The sequence below is a fragment of the Psammomys obesus genome, unplaced genomic scaffold (genome assembly GCF_907164565.1).
Source record: "Psammomys obesus unplaced genomic scaffold, mPsaObe1.curated_primary_1811, whole genome shotgun sequence".
NCBI lineage: Eukaryota > Metazoa > Chordata > Mammalia > Rodentia > Muridae > Psammomys > Psammomys obesus.
In genome coordinates this window covers 4,730,521-4,749,924 of record NW_026592481.1, presented here as the reverse complement: position 1 = coordinate 4,749,924, position 19,404 = coordinate 4,730,521, and the positions used below count along the sequence as shown (strand labels likewise).

The following is a 19,404-nucleotide window of genomic DNA, read 5'->3' as shown; positions in this document are numbered from 1 at the left end:
CTCGTCCCCATAGTCTTGTAGTCATATCACAATGCAAAATGCTTTTAGCTTACCTTCAAAAGTTCCCATTGTCTTTCATGGTTACAACACCATCTAAAAGTCCAGAGTCTCTTGGGATATGGAGAAATTGCTGATGGCTTAAGAGAACTTGCTCTTGCAGAAGACTCAGGTTCAGTTCTCAACATCCACATGGTGGCTTACAACCATGACACCAGGTTCAATAATCCAATGCCCTCTTCTAACCTCTGAAAGCATGTTGTATACATACATACAGGTAGGCAAAACACTCATACATATTACGTAAAATTTAATAAATCTTTTTAAATGTCCAAAGTCTTTTCTGAAAGTCAAGGCAATATGTTAATCATAGCCTGTTATAAAATAAAAAAAGCAAATTATATACCTCCAATAAATGTTGGTACAGTATATCCATTGTCATTCCAAGAAAGAAGAAGTAAGACATTGTAAAGAAATACTGAAGCAAAGCAAGACTGAAACCCAGCAGGGAAAACTAAATCCTATAGCTCCGTGTCTGGTATATAGGACTTTAATTTCAAAGGACTTGGATGGCTCTACTAGTCCAGCTTTGCTGGAACATCTTTAGCTCTCTTTCCTGGACTAGTTTTACTCCCTGTATTTTCCTGCATGTCTTCTTTGCAGATAACTCACATCTCTGGCATGTCCAGCATCTTTGTGTCTCCACTGTAAAGCAGGCTTTTCTTTCATAGTTCTATCCATCTATCTATCTATCTATCTATCTATCTATCTATCTATCTATCTATCTATCTATATCTATTCATTCAATAACCTCTCAAGTCCTCTTGCTCTCTCAGAACCTTCATGCAGAGACTATCCTGCCACAAATTTCTTAGCCTCAGATGCTCTCTGAAACACTGTAAGAAGTTTTATATTCCTATTGCCCTTTAATTGTTCATGCCCCTAAATCCAGAACTACAAAGATAGCACTACTAGGGGTGGCTGTGCATTAACGATTTGTGCATTGCTGTAATAAAACACCATAATCAAGGCAACTTCTCCAAGAAAGAGTTTCGTTGGGCTTGTGACTCCTGAGTTACAGTCTATGATGGCTGAGCAAAATATGCATGCATGCAGCAGGTAAGAGCTCACATCTTGAACTGCAAGCAGAAAGTAGAGGGAGACCTGGAAACAATAAGGTTTTTGAAATCTCTAAGCCCATTCCCAAGAGATATATTTTCTCTAGCAAAGCCACTTCTTAAACCCACTCTCTCAGTGCCATCAGCTGGGGAGTCAAGAATTCAAATGCCAAGATTCTGGGGGACATCTCATTCAAACCAGCACATTTTAGTTCCTGGCCCTTATAGGCTCCTGGTCATATCATAATGGATTTAGTTCTACTTTAAAATGTTGAGTCTATCAGTCTCAACATTGTTTAAAAGTCCAAAGTCTCTTCTGAGACTCAAGGAAATCTCTTAACCATAAAAAAGCAAGTCATAAAACTTCTTACATACAATGGTACAGTATATACAGTGCCTTTCTAAAAGGAATGAATGAAGGCATAATGGGAAAATACTGGACCAAAGGAGATTGAAACCAAGCAGAACAAATACCAAATCCTGCAGTCCATGTCTGATGCCTAGAAAATTAATTCCAAATGCTTAGATGGCTCTGCCTTTCTAGCTTTGCTTTTTGTAAAATATTTTTTTTCCCTTAGGCTGTTTTCACTCTGCACATTCAGTTGTTCTTGGTAGACATCTCATAGCTCTAGCCTCTCTTTGCTTTCAGTCTTCACTTCAAACCGTATTTCACTTTCATAACTTCATAAAACAGACTCTCAGGACCTCTATGTAGATACTCTCTTGCCACAAATTGCCTAGCCTCATTGGTTTTCTGAAACCATGGAAGAAGATTTCATGACCTCCTAAAGTCTTCTATCTTTCATGACTTTAAAGTCAGAAACACAGAGATGATATTGTCAAGTTTGACTACCAGTTTAAGATGGATTCCCCACCCACACCTCACTCCATCATATCTGAAGCAGCTTCTTGGCTGTTCCTTCTTAGGAGCAAAAAAAGTTCATCAGGTCTTTCATTAAAGACTGGAAGATAAGCTCAGTGGCAGTGCTGCTCTGAGGTTACCTTTTCCCACTTTCCAGCTTTTGTTGTAAAATTAGGCTTCCTAGTGCTCTTTTTCTCTTCAAACTGGACATTTCATAATTAATTTTTTGCCCCACATTCTCTTTTTCATTGTAGATATACAGAAGAATGATTACTAATGACTATGTGACAGAGTCAATATTAGGCCATCTTGAAATCTCTTCTAGCAAAGAATTTATTCCATTACTTTTAAATTAAGCTTCACATACATTATTAGGACCTGATCAAAAAGCAACCATATTTTTGCCAAATATGACAAGAACAGATTCTAGATTGGTTGCTAATATTGCTCCCCTCAGGAACCTCTTGAGTTGGGACTTTATACTGTAAATTGCTCTTTACACTGTGGTCCAGGCTTTTACTACAATGGCCCATTAAGTCATATTTACAGTATTTGCCCATTTTTCTAGTATAAAGTTCCCAAGACTTTCACATTACTCTAAAACGAACAAACAAAAACAGCATATTCTGGTTTTTAAATTCCTCATTCTTAATCCCAACATCTATATTTGTTACTTTCTATTTCCCTGATGAAACAGCATGACCAAGGAAACTTATTTAAAAAAGTTTATTTGGTCTTATGATTCCAGAAGGTTATTGTCCATGATGGTAGAGTGACAGTATAAATTAGGCCCAAGCAACAGTGGAAAATTCACATCTTGAACCATAAGCAGGAATCAAAGAGCTCATACTGGAACTGGTATTCAAGTGCTCAAGACTGTTGGGGACATTTCATTCAAGCCACCATACATTGACAGCTTGGAATGGCCACTTGGCCTTGGCCTCTTAAAAGACATTTGTAGCAGGATTTGTTTGTTGCTACCTTAAAGGAGTAGAAAATTCTTAGGCTCTCTTTTAGTTGGGTGAGATCTTGCTCTGAGGATAACTTTTCTGTTATCCTAAAACATATCAAGTCTCTCCTTAACATTTATAGCCTCTCTTTCAGCACATGCTGCTGCTGTAAAATTATTTTTACCAGTGTTATTTTTCTCTTCAAACTATAAAGTTTTTTATTTATTTTTACCCCATTATGTTTCATTATACCATTTTTCCCTAAAACTTTTTAGTTCTTCCTGCCTCATTTGCAACTTTTCATTGTACATCTACACAAGAGTTATTACTAATAACCATGCAACAGTCAATATTAGATCATCTTCAAATCTCACCTGCCAAAAAATTCATCCAATATTTTAAAATTTATTCTCTTAGGACACAAGAAGAAAACAGTTACATTCTTAGCTAAAAGGTCACAAGAAAAAATATTAGCTCAGATCGGGGAAGGAATCCATCTTAAACCGGTAGCCAAACTTGGCAGTGTTAGCTATGTGATTCTGACTTTAGAGTCATGAAAGATACAAGAGTTAAGAGGGGTAAAGTTAGGGTCAGGGTTAGGGGTTAAGGTAAGATGTTAGGGGGTAGGAGTTAAGGGTTAAGGTTAGCTCAGATGCTGATATTGTTCCTTTCTGAAACTTCTTGAGCTGGGCCTCTTCAATTGGGGTTGCTTTCAAAACTACTGTGTTTTCAATTCCTAATAGGAGTGATCATTAATTTTTGCTTAAAATATTCAACTGCTTTTCTAGTTCAAATTTCCAAAGGCTTCCACATTTTTCTAAAACTCTATGTAGTCAAGTTCTTCACAGCAATGGCTTACTTTCTGGTAATAATTTCTGTATTAGTCACTTTTATTTTGTTGTAATAAAACACCATGACCAAAGAAGCTTATGGAAGAAATAGTTTGTTTTGGCTTATAATTCTAGAGGGTTAGACTCCATGATAACAGGGAAGCATGGAAGCAAAATGTAGGCTTGGAAGCTTGAGCAATAAGCTGAGAGCTCATATGTTGAAGCACATGCATGAAGCAGAGAGAGAGAAAACTAGAAACAAGACAAGGCCTTAATCTATCAAAGCCTGTTATTAGTCCTATACTGTCTCCAACAAGACCACACTTCCTAAACCATCAAAAACAGCCCCACCAACTGGGGGCAAACTGATATTTCTCATCTGAACCACAACAATTAGTACCAATTATTGCAGAAATAACTACAGTGATATTAAATAACCTTCACCCAGGGTCAGTAATCCTGGATTATGGTTACAAAAGCCTTGAAAAGTAAGTCTTCTAGTCTGGGTCCTAAACTATAGGTACATATTCAGAGAATCTACCAGCAACACCATCCATCAAAGTTTTCAAAGAAATATAAAGCTAGACAGGGTGTTACATGCCTTTAATCCAAGTACTCAGGAGGCAGAGACAGACAGAGATCTATGAGTTCCATGACGTTCTGGTCTATGTAGAGTTCCAGTGCATCCAGGGTGTAGTGGTATCTTAGTCTCTGTTTTATTGCTGTGAAGAGATACCGTGACCAAGACAACTGTTATAAAACTAATATTTAACCTGTGGCTTGCTCATAATTTTGGAAGTTTAGTCTATTATCACCATGGCAGGGAGCATGACAATATGCAGGCAGGCTCTGTAGCTGCAGCTGAGGGCTACATCCTGATCTGTAAGCTGAGAGAGACGATGGCATGCTTGCTTGGAATAAGCTTTTGAAACATCAAATCCCACCACCATTGACACACTTCCACCAACAAGGCCACACATCCTAATCCTTTTAATCTTTCAAATAGTGTCATTCCTGGAATAAACATTCAAATATATGAGCCTATAAAGGTCATTCTTATTCATACATTCCACTTTCTAACCCCCATAGGCTTCAGGTCATATTATGATGCAAAATGCATTTAGTCTAACTTCAAAAGTCCCCATAGTCTTTCATAGTCTCATGTCTGCTTAAGGGGCCAGAGAGATGGCTCCGAGGTTAATATCACTGAATGTTCTTCCAGAGGACCCAGTTCAATTCACAGCACCCACATGGCAGCTCAAAGCTGTAACTCCAAGATCTGACACCTTCACACAGATATACATGTGTGAAACAGGCAAAACGCTAATGAATATAAAATAAATTATTTATTTTCTTTCAGCCATTCACAATGATACAATTTATAGGCAGAAAAGTAGCACTTATTTCTGTTCAGTTGTTCTTTGTGGCAGACCTTATACTTTCTACATAGGACAGGTACTCAGCAATAATGACTTCTTCATCTTCCAGAGTGGAGTCCAGGTAGTCCTCCTCATGCTCCAGAATGTCCTCCAGGATTTCATTGTTAACCTCTGTCTCCATGTCTTCATCTGTAGAGGTCCCTGTGGAGTTAGATGGTGATGTGGAGGGTATGGAGGAGGAGGAGGAAGAGGAAGAAGAGGAGGAGGAGGAGGAGGAGGAGAAGGAGGAGGAGGAGAGGAATAGAGGAATCTTCTCCCAAGAACTGCAGGTCCTCCATGGTGCACGGGGTTCTGAACTGCCAGCTAGATGTTGCCTCCAAACACCCTTAGCTCCAAACAACCTTAGTGCAGCTTCAGCCACTACTGTGCCAAAACCCATGTACATCAGTTGGTCAATGCTTTCTTGGGAAGGACTGTTAGTATTTAGGCAGCCTGCTTCTGGGTTGCCTAGCAACCTAAGATGTCATAGCCAGGTAGTTGCACCTGGTAGGAATGGTTCAGTTGCTTCATAAAAGGACCAACCTGCCACTTTGCTGCTCCCTTGCTCTCACTCACTTGCTCTTCCCTTCTTTTGCTCTTCCTTTCTGTTTGTCGGGGCTCTCCCTTCTCTCTCCCTATCATTCTCTCTCTCCTTTTCTCTCTCTCCATCCAATAAACATCATTGGATTTAAGATTGGTTATGTGCATTGCATTTGTATATAAATGCTAACAAGGACTTGCTTGACAGCTGTTGTTTTCAGGATCTGAGCCCTGTAATCACCACAAAAGGAGGTTACTCAGGAAAATCTCCAGGGCATCGTCCAGGTTGCCTCTAGCCTGTTGAAGGGCCCATTTGGTGGCACCTGTGAAGTAGCCTGTTCCTTTCGAAAGGTTGATATCTTCCAGATGGTGTCTCTTCTTCTTCTCCTTCTTTATTTGGGCAAGTTCCCCTCTGCGGTTGGAAATGTGAATGGCTGCATGGTCCATGTTTCCATCAGAAGCCCACAGGATATGCTGGGCTTCCTGAACAGTAAACCCCAACTGCAACAAGTTGTGAACTTTTGAAAGATCAATGTACTGCTCTTTGAAGTGTTGATATACCTTGTTGAGGTACTCCTGAGCCTCCTCTGCATTTCCTCTGTGATAATGTCTAAGCCCCTGAAGCAAGTAGAGTCTTCAAAACAACCCCTTCTCTTTCCCACAATTTCCTTTTATGTGGACTAATCTCTGGTGATTCTTTCTGTAACAGTTTTTAAAGTGCTTCTGGACCAAGATCAGCTTTTTCTCTACATCAACAAGGTACTCCAGTTGTTCCATGCGGAAGTAGCACCACACCATGTCCAGCTGGAGAACTGCACAGTTGTCTGGGCTGGAGAGATGGCTCAGAGGTTAAGAGTGTTGGCTGCCCTTCCTAAAGGTCCTGGGTTCAATTCCCAGCAACCACAAGGTGGCTCCCAACCATCTGTAACGATATCTGGTGCCCTCTTCTGGTGCACAGGCATACATGCAGACAGAACACTGTATATACAATTAAAAAAAAGTAAAGACAAAAAACTTTTAAACGACTGCTTAAAAGCTCAAATTCTCTTCTTGGACTCTCTTAACTATAACCCTCTTGAAAATCAAAATCAATAGGCAGATCATATCCTTCCAACATACAATGGTACAAAATATACATTATCATTGCAAAAGGAAGGAAAAGAAGCATAGTGAGGAAATACTGCCCTCCTTGACAACAGACTAAAAACCTACAGGGAAACTCCAAATTCTGCATCACTATGTCTGATGTCAAAGTGTTCTTCGTATCTTCAACTCATTTCACCTTTGTTGACTGCAACACACTTCTTTCTCTTGGGCTATATGATCTCCAACACCTTGAGATCTCCAAGGTAATCCAGTTTTCACCTTAACAGCTTCATACAATTCCCTTTCTGGTGCTCCATGCAGGGACACACCTGAAACATACCTGGCTTCAGTGGCTTCCCTTAGCAATGGAGGGAGATTCCACACCCTCTTTCTTGTATTCTTGATTTTAAAGCCAGAACCACTTAGCTCAAACTGCCAAGTTCATCTTTTTGCTGGTGCTGGAACTTAGCTCTTCATTCAAGTACCTTTGCATCAACTTTCTGGTTTTGATGGTTTACTTCACTACTTAAACTTTTCTTTAATTCATTTTCACAAGTTGGATATGTAGCTGGATGGGGTTTTGCCCTGAGGTTGCTGCTCTATTTTTATTCCATTTAGTGTCAGGCTTTTTTTTTTTTTTTAAACTTTTTATCTCCTTGAGCACTGGACTTGGCTTCACATTATTTCCTGGTGCTTCTTTTTTTCTCAAACTGTGCATTTTGTATTTTTCTTTGTTCAGCTTGCTTCTTTTCATTATAGAGCTACATAAGTGTGACCGCTAATAACCAAGCAACAGAGTCAGTACTAGGATATTTTGAAATCTTCTCAACGAATGCCATTAAACCAAATTCGTCAATATAGCTTCCAGCATATTTTTAGGACAAGGGCAGAAAGCAGCCTCCCCCCTTTTTTGCTAAGGTCTAGGAAGAATGGGCTCTAGAACACTTACCAATATTTATGTCCACTGAAAACTCTTGAGCTGAGACCCACAGTTTAAATTGCCCTCATCACTATCTTCTATGCTTCTTTTAGGATGACCCAGTAAGCCCCACTTAAAGCATCTAACTGCTTTTCTATGCTAAAATACCGAAGTCTTTCATATTTCTCCAATAAACAGTGTGGGTTTTCTTCAACCAAGGAGTTGCCTTGGTCATGATGTCTTTTCACAGGAGTAGAACAGTGGCTAAGATAGGTGATTTGAATGATAATGCCCACCATAGTCTCATATGTGAATGTTTGCTTCCCAGTTGGTAGACTGTTAAGAAGTATAAAGAGGTGTGGAGGTTGTGGAGTTTGTTGGAGGTGTATCAAGGGGTTGAGGATAGGCTTTGAGGTTTCAAAAGCCCTTACAAGGTCCAGTTTCTCTCAGCATGGTATCTGAGGATTAAGATATGGGCTCTTAGCTACTGCTCTGGAGCTATGCTTGCCTGCCTATTGCCATGTTTCCTACAGTGATGGTCATGGGCTAATCCTCTGAATCTGTAAGCAAGTCCACAATCAAGTGTTTTCTGTTGTAAATTGCCTTAGTCACGATGTCTCTTCATAGCAGCAGAAAAGTAAAATAAGGGGTTACATAATGAAATCCTGTGTCAAATGAAAAAGAGAGACAAAGAGAGAGATAAAAAGAGAAAGAGAGAGATAGATGTATTCAGTTGAACTGAGACAATTCATCATTATTGAGGCCTACACTATAGGAAGTGTTAAGGATAGTTTTTATGGTGAAAGAAAATGACACTCTATTATAATTTGGAGCTACAAGAGAGAATGAAAACCAATTTCTGGTGTGATGGTTGGTTTTCTGTGTTTGTGTGTATGTTCATTTGGTTATTTTAGATTTATTTATTTTATTATTTTACGTGTATGAGTGTTTTGCCTGCATGCATGTATACCACCTGCATGCCTGGCACCCATGTTGGTCAAAGTAGGGCAGCAAATCTCCCAAGACTGTTGTTATTCTTAGTCATAAGACACTATGTTGATGCTGAAATTTAAACCTGGATCCTCTGAAAGAGCAACACATGTTCTTAACCACTGAGCCAACTCTCCAGACCAGTATCCTGTGTTTTAATAAATATTTTGTGATTAAATTAGGATCATAAAGATCATTTCCCCATTTCAACATCCTTAGCACACTTGGGGAAAAAAGTCCTTTCCTTGTCATCAATATTCGGGTTTTCAACAAAAAGAGAATTAATATAATATAGATAGATGATAGATAATGGAAGGCTTATTATTGTAATAGGCTGAGAAAATTATGGAATCTGTGAAGTCTCACAAGATGATGACATTTTTAAGGTGGAAAATTAGAAAAATAGAGTTGTAATTCAGTCTGAGTTCAAAGGCCTAAGAACCAAGAATTTTGATATCCAAGACAAAAAGATGGATATCACAGTTCCATTAGAGACTGGAAGAATTTACTTATTTCACGCCCATTTTTTTTTTTTTTTCTATTTGGGCTCAACAGTTTAGATGGTGTCTATTCACATTGGTCAGGGTGGATATATATGTAGTCTGCTTATTCAAATGCTCATATCCTATGAAAGTTTTCTCCATGACACCTGAAAAAGTAGTGTTTTATCAGCTATGCGGGCATACCTTGGGTCAGTCAAGTTGATATATAAAATAAGTCACCATATTCTGCAAAGTAGTATTTTCAAGAGTTCCAAGCACAAGGGTATCACTGTCTTTTGAGTTCATTAGTTTGCCTACCACACATAATAAATAATCCATTGTGAAGATTGTTCACCCAGGAGTTCAAGAATATAAAAGAAGTGGGGGAACATAGTAAAATGCATTTCTGAAAGCTATTTCATGAGACTCTAAATGCCCAACTCCAACTTCATTTCCTCAACAATATTTAAGTAGGCTGTTATGAGAGTGACTTCATTTTTTATTTTTTTTATTTTAATATTTATTAATTACATTTTATTCACTTTGTATCCCCCCATAAACCCCTCCCTCCTCCCCTCCTAATCCCACCTTTCCTCCTCCTTCTCCACGCATGCCCCTCCCTATGTCCACTGATAGGGTAGTTCTTCCTCTCCTTTCTTCTGATCCTAGTCTATCAGATCTCATCAGGGGTGGCTGCATTGTCATTTTCTGTGGCCTGGTGACTTCATTTTGATGTGGGTTGTACTTCTTTCTCTTCCTTCTCTTCTTTGAGACAGAAGCAGACAAAGGTATCTATGTAGAAGCAATGAACATGAGAGATCATTCCACTTTTTGGCCACCTGTAGTCCTCATGCTTCACTAATACTTAATAATTTGGCATTGGTGTTGCTGAGAAAGGAAAAGCATAAATGACAGTTTATGATTAGACAATATGGTGCTGATATTAATACTTGGTATGAGTCAACTAAAACATAGCTGACACTGAACATCCTGGAAGATACGGGTAAGCACAAAATGACTGACTGGATGTCTAAGGATACCAAAAGTAAGCAGTGGTGTAATTTGTTGTGTCATTATTTTTGGCAGAGTGACACTTTTGTGTGGTTCTATATAATCTGTATAACATGACATTGAAGTTAGAAGCCTGAACATTTACTTCCACCAGTCTGCCTGTATCTATTTGTCTGTCTGCATATCTGTGTGCTTACCTGCATATGACCTATATGCTGATCTACATGTATGTATAGGCCCACTTCTGTGTAGTCTATGTGTGCTGTCAATTGCCAGGATAGCAGTTTGAGTGGTGTAGTGGCCTTTGCCCAGAGTAGATAAAGTTTGTTATATAAGCCTATGACTCCTTAAAATATCTTTAAACTTTTAGCATTCAGTAATCCTCCCTCTCACCTGACATCAGTGTATGGACCTTATATCTTGTGCACTCCAGCAAGATACAATCCTGAGGAGAAAGCCAAGAGGTGGGCAGGATCCTTATATCACTGGGAAAGACTACCAATGTCTTTATGGGCACTCTGCCAACATAAAGTTTGATGGAGATGAAGAAAGTAAACTAGCTGTTTTTACTGCACTGAAAACTGGATGTGAGGACACTTGCCTTTGGAAGCAAAAGTGTGTGAGCTATGAGCTGTGGAGAAGAAACTTTAAGCTCAGATATGTGATTTAGAGTATGGCCTCGTGAAGGACCTTTTATTAAAAGGAAAATAACAAAATCAGAGCATAAGGTAGCCAGCCCGTGGGTTTCAAAAAACCAGGGAGCTGAAAGTGTCTTGCTGACAGTAGAGGAGGTAGAGAAATTGGCTCTCCATCACCATCCACCTCTCTTTAAGAGAGTGCCAATAAATTCTGAGACTCCAGCACTGGAAAGAATGAAGTATATGATGGCTGTGGTATGTCTTGCATCACTGTCTTTCTTTCTCTGGCTAAACATATCCTAGGAATAGAGTAAAAATGCTTGGTTATGTGGGGTCTAGAAAGCAGGAGGTCTCATGTTGAGCTCACTACTTATTGGTGTCCCAGTAATTTACAAAATGTGTTAGCCCTTGTTGATACTGGATGTACATAAGAACTATTCCCCTGGCTGGAAGTGTACACAGATGGTTATGGAGCTTACAGAGTCAAGACCAAGCCTGTGACTGTGGTTTTGAGTATCAGTCCCTTTGTTTTCCAGCCCCTTTGTTTTCCAGCTTTATACAGCATATGTTTTTCCATGGCTAAACATATTCTAGGGATAGACATTCTGTAATGCTGGAAGCCTTCGAAGCAATTATTGGTGCGTTTAAACTGTAAGAAATGTGAAATCAGTGTTGAGGGGCCACCTTCCCACATTCTTCCAAGGACTGTCAATCATAAAGGGGTAAATTTATATGTACCAGAATCTGTTGCTTGGGGTACATGCCACACCTAAAACAAGGTGCTCACTCATACTGCTGTGCCATCTATCAGACACTGACTTTGAATTTGTATCTATGTAGTAGATGAAAAACAATTTGTTTTCATCTGAAAAGGTCTTCAGGGAACATGTGTCATGCTGTATCACTCCAGTAATATCTAGGTGTTTTTGTTTGCTTAATTTTTTAATTATTTATTATTTATATGGTATTCTACCTGCATGTGAGCCAGCAGGCCAGAAGAAGGTACCAGATATCACTATATATGTTTATGAGCCACAATATGGTTGCTAAGAATTGAACTCAGGACCTTTGGAAGAACAGCCAGTGCTCTTAACCTCTGAGACATCTCTCCAGCTCCCTGTTTGTTTATTTTTTATTTAAAACATTTCCATACAATACATTCAAACTATAGTTTCCCTTCCCTCATTTCCTCCAAGAACCCCCTCATCTTCCTACTCATCCAACTCCATCCCTTTTTCTCTCTTTCATTAGAAAACAGGCAAATTAAATGGCAGAAAACAAAAAACAGAATTTAGAAAAAAAAATCTCAAGAACACACACACACACACACACGGTATGGTTTCTTAAAAAGAAGCTGTGTAGTATACTGCTAGGTTCAATAGGAGCTACAAAGCCAAATTGAAGGTGACAGCAGTACTGTCTTTTAATGTTATTTACACATAAACAGAGGTGAGCTGGATTAAGTGCTATATGGTTAATAGTTCATTAAAGGACAACATTTAATTGGATCTTGCTTACAGTTTCAGAGGTTTAGTCTATTATTTTCATGGTGGAAAGTATGGCATCATCCAGGCAGACATAATGCTAGAGAAGCCCAGACTTCATCTTGATCTAAATGCAGCCAGGAGATGACTATGTTCCACAATGGGTGGAGCTTGAGCATATATGAGACCTCAGAGCATTGCCTCCATAGTAATACTTATTCGAACCATCACAGGAGTCATGCAAAGAATGGAGCTTGTGATCTTACATTCCCAGCAGGCTTTTAAGGGATGCTATTGCTGCTGGTCTACATGTCACACTTTAAGTAAGAAGGATTTCCCCGTCTACTTGATAGAAAGATCTAGACCTAGGAAACATGGATGATTTAGCAGTTTGGAACTAGGGTCAAATTGTCTTTCTCCCAGTGAATAATTAACATCATATGCCTCTCATATGTGAGAAGGTTTCAACCATGTAAACCATCTATAAAAACAGATCATTGACAGATTAGAAGAATTCAAGAGGTCCCCCCTCACAAAAACCAGTATAGGTTATAGCTATTATTCTTGGTTGTCCACCAAAACTCGATAGTAAGACCTTATTGCTGAGGACACAATGTACTTTGTTCACAGTCCGTGGAACAATCAAAGTACTGACTTGGAAACTTCCTTCCTCTGCTAACTTTCGTAGTGTTGGAAGGTGTTATGTAGGCTGCTGTAGGGAAAGAAATCAGCAGTTTTATTTAGCTAAGTAATTCTTGTTACTTGAGCCGGCAAGGTATGCCTGTTGTTGCAATAGCGACCTGAATGTTATGGGGGTGTGTATAACCAACATGATTTAAGGCCTGCTCCTCAGAAGGTACTTTAAATCTGGCAAAGCATCACAGCTGAGGAAGTAATAAATTCCAAGAGATAAAGTATTACTATGGTTTTGATAAGCAGATCTAGTATCAGTCTTAGAACCTTTTAAATATTTATTTGTATAGTCATTGATTACTGCAGCTTTCAGACATCATCAGAGCAGCTTCTTTCTGCAGTAAGCAAGTACTTAACACAGAGACTTACAACTGGTAAAAGTGTAGAGAATAAACAACTGTGGAGTGCTCAGCCCTAAATGAGACATCTACATCACATGCTGTGGTAGTTGAAATGAGAAATGTCTCCATAGGCTCAGGCATTTGAATCCTTGGTCTTCAGTTGGTGGCACTGTTTTGGAGGGGTTATGATGAGCTAAAGCCTTGCTGACTGAAGTACATCTGTACTTGAAAGTTGAGAGTTTAGTCTCCCCCAACTTACAATTTTCTCTGTGTGTTTGCTCACACAAATGTGAACTCTCATATAGCTTCCTGATCCTGCTACCAGGCCTGTCACTTGCTGCTGTGCTCTACTGCTATTTTGGACTGCTAACTTCAATTCCTGTAGTATCATAAGCTAAAATAAATGTCTATTTTGGACTAATATCTTGGATTCCTCTGGTATCATAAGCCAAAATAAACTCTGTCTTAATTAAGTTGTCTTTGGCCATGATATCTTTTTTTATTTAATTAACTTATTTTTAATATTTTATTTTTATTAGTTCTTTAAGAATTAAGAAACATGTATTGGTCATATTCAACAACCTCCCCATACATCTAGATTCACATTGCTACCCACGTTTTGTCCTTACTTCAGTGATTTGAAATAAAATCACTCTCTGCAGCTCAAGCTGATCAAAAATTCACTGTGCATCCTCAACTAGTCTTAAACTTGGGACAATTTTCTGTTTTATCCTTCCAAGTGCTGGGATTATGGGTACAGCCCAGTTTGAAGAGTTTAATTTTCTAAAGGACACTGTAATGAATATCTTGTGCACTTATCTTTGGAACCTGCGCATGAATCACCACATGATTAATTTTCTAGAGAAAAGTTGTTTTGTTTCTCTTGTCAGTCTTTAAAATCTTTAATTTTTTTCTTAGAGATTTGTAGAGGTGTACAATCCATTTTATCCTAGCCATCTTCTGTTCCCTCTGCCAATTCCTTCCAAGCCCTTCTAATATCATAACCTCTATGTTGTTGTTATTTTTTCTTTTTTAAAATTATTTATTTATTTATTTTATTATTAATTACACTTTATTCACTTTGTATCCCCCCATAAGCCCCCTTCCCTCCCGATCCCACCCTCCCCCTTCTTCACACATGCCCCTCCCCAAGTCCACTGATAGGGGAGGTCCTCTTCTCCTTCCTTCTGATCTTACTCTATCAGGTCATATCAGGAGTCATCTTCTGTGGCCTGGTAAGGCTGCTCCCCCCTCAGGGGAAGGTGATCAAAGAGTAGGCCAATCAGATTATGTCAGAGGCAGTCCCTCTTCCCATTACTATGTAACCCACTTGGTGACCATGATATCTTATCACAGCATCAGAAGAGTAACTAATACACTATGAATAGAAGTATCATACCAGGAGTAAAGTGCTGTTGTGAATAACCTTACCTTATTGTTTTTTAGAGAAATTCAGAAGACTTTGAAACCTTGGACAAGAAAAGTGACTGAATGCTATAAGCATGGCTCAATGGGTGACCCTTATAGGAGCCTGAAAGACAGTAATGCTGAGAGAAAAATGGACTGTTAAAGCCCAGCTTAATGTTTTAGAGAGAGAGAGAGCGAATCAAGGACTGTAACAGCAGCTATATTAATCCTAATAAATTGCCTGTTCTTAGATTTAAAAATATAACAGACTAATTTCTTTGCTGGAGTAAACTTCAAGATAACATGATACTGAATCTATGGCACAGTTGTTAATGATAATGCTTATTTAGGTCTACCATGAAAAAAAGAAAAGAAAGTGGGACAGAAAAAAAATGCAAAGATGAAGAGTTTGGAGAGACACAGAACACTAAGAATCTTAATGTTACAGCTAAGATATCTGGTGAAAAAATAAAGGCTGTAATTGCTAAAGAGATTAGAGCTATAAGACTCCATTCAACAGAGTCTGTTTGGGTAGTTTTATGTCTGCTTGACACAAGCTAGAGTCATCTGAAAGGAGAAAATCTCAATTGGGAAAACACCTCCATAAGATCCATCTATAATGCATTTTCTTAATTAATGACTGATGGGGGAGGGCACAGCCCATTGTGGGTGATGCCATTCCTGGGGTGGTGGCCCTGGGTTGTATAGAAAAGTTGGCTGAGCAAGTCATGGGGAACAAGCCAGTAAGTAGTACCTCTGCTTCATCTTCTGCCTCCAGGATGCTGCCCTGTTTGAGTTCTTGTCTTGACTTCCTTCAGTGATGCACTCTGATGTGGAAGTGTAAGCCAAATAAACCCTTTTCTTTATAACTTGCTTTTGGCCATGGTGTTTCATCATAGCAATAGTAACCCTATCTAAGACACTAAGCTTCCAACTTGTGAAAAGAAAATCCTTACAGAGTTTTCTGTCCTAGAAAGCAACTACAAAAAAAGTTGCTGTTAATGTAATTCATGATAGTGAGGGTCCATCTCAAGCTGACAGCTAAACTTGAGAATGTCATGCATCTAGTATCAGCTTCAGAGGCACAAAAGAGTAATAGGATTGTGGAGTCTTCCTCTGTGGACTGAGAGAGATGCTGAGGCCAGGTAGCATGTGGCAAAGGAATCCCTTCACCCTGAAAAGGCAGGCGAATCTGAGAGGCCACTGATTGAAACTGCAAAAGTAAAGTCTATTTCGCAGCGGAGATAACAAGATGTTGGAGGTGCCAGAGCCATGAAAGAGCTGCCAAGAAGAATTACATACAAGGAACGAAGCCAGGCTAAGATAGAGATATATATTTCATGCAGCAAAGCTAAAAAATAAGAGCCATCTAAGTTCTTTGACAGTGGACATGGAGCCATAGGATTTAGTGTTTTCCTTGCTAGAGTCTAGTCTTCATTACTTCTTCACTATTCACACTTTTCTCTATTTTGAAATGCCAATGTGTATTCTGTATCATTATACATCGGAAGTATGCAACCTACTTTTTGATTTTACATTGGGTTACAATTAAGAGATTGCCTTCAGTTCATGCCTTAGTTTGCTTTGTATTTCTATGGCAAAACACATTAGCCAAAAGCAATTTCGGGAGGAAAGGGTTAATTTTACCTTAGAGCTTCAGTTTACACTCTTTACCCCCCCTCCCCCACCCCAAAAACAAAACAAAACAAAACAAAACAAAAAAACTCAGAGTGTGAAGTTTGAAGGCATGGAGGAATACTGCTTGCTCTTTATGGCTTATTCAGCCTGATTTCTTATACAATTCAAGATCACCTGCCCAGAATGGCACTGCCCATGACTGTGCTGGGACAGCCCATAATACTCATTAACCAAGAACACATCCTATAAATTTTTCTACAGGCAATCTATTGGAGGCATAGTCTCAACTGAATTATTCTTTCCAGATAACTAGCTTTTGTCAAACTGACAGTTCATTCCTTTCTGTTAGAGGTGTGATTTCTTAGTTTCCTGCTTCAAGAACTATGGCTGCTGCTTGGTGGTATGTCACGACCAGGCCATGATAGATTTTGATATATCTGGAACCACAAGCCAAACAGTTTTATTTGGTCATTTTTAAAAATCACACCACCAGAAAAGTAACTAATACACACCTACTCTCCACAAGCTCAGGAAGCACTCAGGAAGAGAGGACAGAGAGACTGTAGTAGCCAGAGACTGCGACATATGTCTTCCAGACATGACAGGGCCATTGTGTTCATGAACTCACAACAACTGTGAATGCCCGAACTGGACCTGTAGAGTATTAAGCCAGTCAACATTTTAGCATGCATGAGGGAGGGACTCAGCAAACCTAACTGAAGCTCTGTTGGCAGTTGATGGCTGTTAGGGGAGTAAGACCATTTTCTTCAAGGGTGTGGTCCCTTTTAGGGTTTTCCATGGTCCAGTGAATATTTTTATACATGTGTGCATACACACACACACACACACACACATACACACACACACACACTCACACAAATGGGCATCACAAGTTGGTCTTCTGCATTGTTTGTAAAAGATATGAATAGGGGCTAGAGTCATGGCTTGGCAGTTAAGAGTCCTGGTAGCATTTTCAGAGGAAATTACCAGCTGTTCACAGTCATCTATAACTCCATTTCCAAAGGATCTAATGATCTCTTCTGGCTATCACAGGCACTAGGCATGCAAATGGTACAGACATATGTGCTGACAGAATACCCATAAACACACAATATTTTTAAAAAATCAATAGATAAAGTTGGAAGGACAATTTGAGGTGTCCAGGAAGAATTGGAAAGGGGAGTAGTTGGTGGATATGCTCAAAATATATTGCATCTGTGTATGAAAATCTCAATAAATACACTTTTGAAAATAGTTATCTAAAAAAGGTGGTTGTGTGAACTACTTATATGACTTTGTTTTCTTTTTATTTTTATGTATCTGGGAGTCAAGCTAAAGGCCTCTTGCATACCAGATAAGAACTCTATCATGGTGCCGGACTTCTAGTTCCTATATATATATATTTTTAATTTTATTTTTTTCTTATCAGTTACATTTTATTAACTCTGTATCCCAGATGTATCCCCCTCCCTCATTCCCTCATCTCCACCTTGCCCCTTTCCAAGTCCACTGATGGGGGGGACCTCCTACCCATTCATCTGATCCTGTTTTATCAGGTATCTTCAGGACTGGCTGCGAAGTCCTCCTCTGTGGCCTAACAGGACAGCGCCTCCCTTTGGGGAGTGGGGAGGTCAAAGAGCCAGCCATTGAGTTCCTGTTAGAAATAGTCCTTCTTCCCCTTACTATGGGAAACCAATTGGTTACTGAGCTACCACGGGCTACATCCAAGCAGAGGTTCTAGGTTATATCCATACATGGTCCTTGGTTGAATGTCAGTCTCAGAAAAGACCCTGTGCCCAGATATATTTGGTCCTTGTGGAGCTCCTATCCTTTCCCCATCATACTAACTCCCCTTCTTTCACATGATTCCCTGTACTCTGTCGAAGGTTTGGTTATGAGTCTTTGTATCTGCTTTGAAAACACTACTAGTTAGAGTCTTTCAGATGCCTTCAGTAGACTTCTGTCATATGTTCAATGCACATCCCATCTGTCTTTCTAGATGAGGATTGATCATCTTCCCCCATGACCACTCTCTTGATTATCTTTTTTAGGTGTATAGATTTCATTATGTTTATCATATCTTATAGGTATATATAAGCGAGTATACACCCTGTTTGTCTTTCTCCTTCTGGGATATTTCACTCAGAATGATCTTTTCTAGATCCCACCATTTGCCTGCAAATTTCATGATTTCCTCCTTTTTGATTGCTGAGTAGTATTCCATTGTGTAAAAATACCACAATTTCTGTATCCATTCCTCTGTTGATGGACATCTGGGCTGTTTCCAGGTTCTAGCTATTACAAATAAAGCTGCTATAAACATGGTTGAGCAAGTATCCCTTTTATGTACTTGAGCAAAGTTTGGGTATATACCTAGCAGTGGTATAGCTGGGTCTTGAGGAAGCACTATTCCTAATTGTCTGAGAAAGCGCCAGATATATTTCCAAAGTGGTTGTACCAGTTTACATTCCCACCAGCAGTGGAGGAGGGTTCCCCTTTCTCTACAACCTCTGAACATGTGTTGTCACTTGAGTTTTTCATCTTGGCCATTCTGATGGGTGTAAGGTGAAATCTCAGGGTCGTTTTGATTTGCATTTCCCTAATGGCTAATGAGGTTGAACATTTCTTTACCTGTTTCTCTGCCATTCGATATTCCTCTACAGAGAATTCTCTCTTTAGCTCTGTTCCCCATTTTTAAAATTGGATTACTTGGTTTGCTGCTTTTCAGATTCTTTAGTTCTTTGTATATACTGGATATGAGTCCTCTGTCAGATAAAGGGTTAGTGAAGATTCTTTCCCAATCTGTAGGCAGTCATTTTGTTTTGATGATGGTGTCCTTTGTTTTACAGAAGCTTTTCAGCTTCATGAGGTCCCATTTATTGATTGTTGCTCTTAGAGCCTGTGCTGTTGGTGTTCTGTTCAGGAAGTTGTCTCTTGTGCCAATGAGTCTAGGCTGTTCCCCACTTTTTTTTTCTAACTGATTTAGAGTATCTGGTTTTA

General features: G+C 39.2%; 1 pseudogene; it reads right to left on the bottom strand.

Annotated features, from left to right (window-relative positions):
- Window positions 1–5,167: 5,167 nt before the first annotated feature.
- On the bottom strand, window positions 5,168–8,019 carry LOC129681446 (NEDD8 ultimate buster 1-like; annotated as a pseudogene).
- Between the last annotated feature and the right edge of the window lie 11,385 nt (window positions 8,020–19,404).